We start from the raw sequence: 745 nt of genomic DNA, 5'->3' as shown, positions 1-745 counted from the left end.
AGTTTCGTCTCGGATATCGTATACACTTCATGCAACTTTGATCTTATGCAAGATTGCTGTCGCGTCATTTCGATTTCGTCCAGCAGACATCGCCTTAATCATTAAATGTTATTGATTTTGCTACGACATTACTCTTGACACTTTTTACCTTGTTTGTATCTTTTTTACCATCAACACGCAAGGCATACATCTTTGCTCTAAGTCCGACGAATTCGGTCATGATTGCGCCATTGTTTTCGTCTTTCATCAGGCCTGGAACCTTTTTATTAGCGAGCGGAATACCGTACACATTATCAATCGCGTAATCGCTAGTATCAAATTTCCTAATGTCACGCTTTATGATTTCATAAACATCGTCGCATTCAATGTGGTAAATAAGACTATCAGTATTGGTGTACATTACTTTACACTTTTCTTGAAAAGAAGGTAGCATGTAGTCATGGTGAAATTCATACAAACAAGTGTTGGATATGTCGAGAATACACATACCCACGTAGATTGGTTTGTTAAACTTGACCTCGAATTTGCGCATTTCTACCGCGACTGTTGAGTTATTCATGCGCACTCTATTATAGTGTCATCTAGCGAACGTTATCGATAGGACTACGAGCGGTGCAATGTGCGTGTGCATATGTTCTTTCTTTGTTTTATGATCAGCGCCCTCCTCTCATCTATGTATAGGAATAAAAGTCAGTCTAACTGTGTTTGTCACTAAGAGCAGTCGTGTCTTGATTCCCTCCGAATA

Source organism: Wasmannia auropunctata, unplaced genomic scaffold, assembly GCF_000956235.1.
Source record: "Wasmannia auropunctata unplaced genomic scaffold, wasmannia.A_1.0 LD336101.1, whole genome shotgun sequence".
Lineage (NCBI taxonomy): Eukaryota > Metazoa > Arthropoda > Insecta > Hymenoptera > Formicidae > Wasmannia > Wasmannia auropunctata.
Note: the sequence above shows the minus strand (reverse complement) of the source record.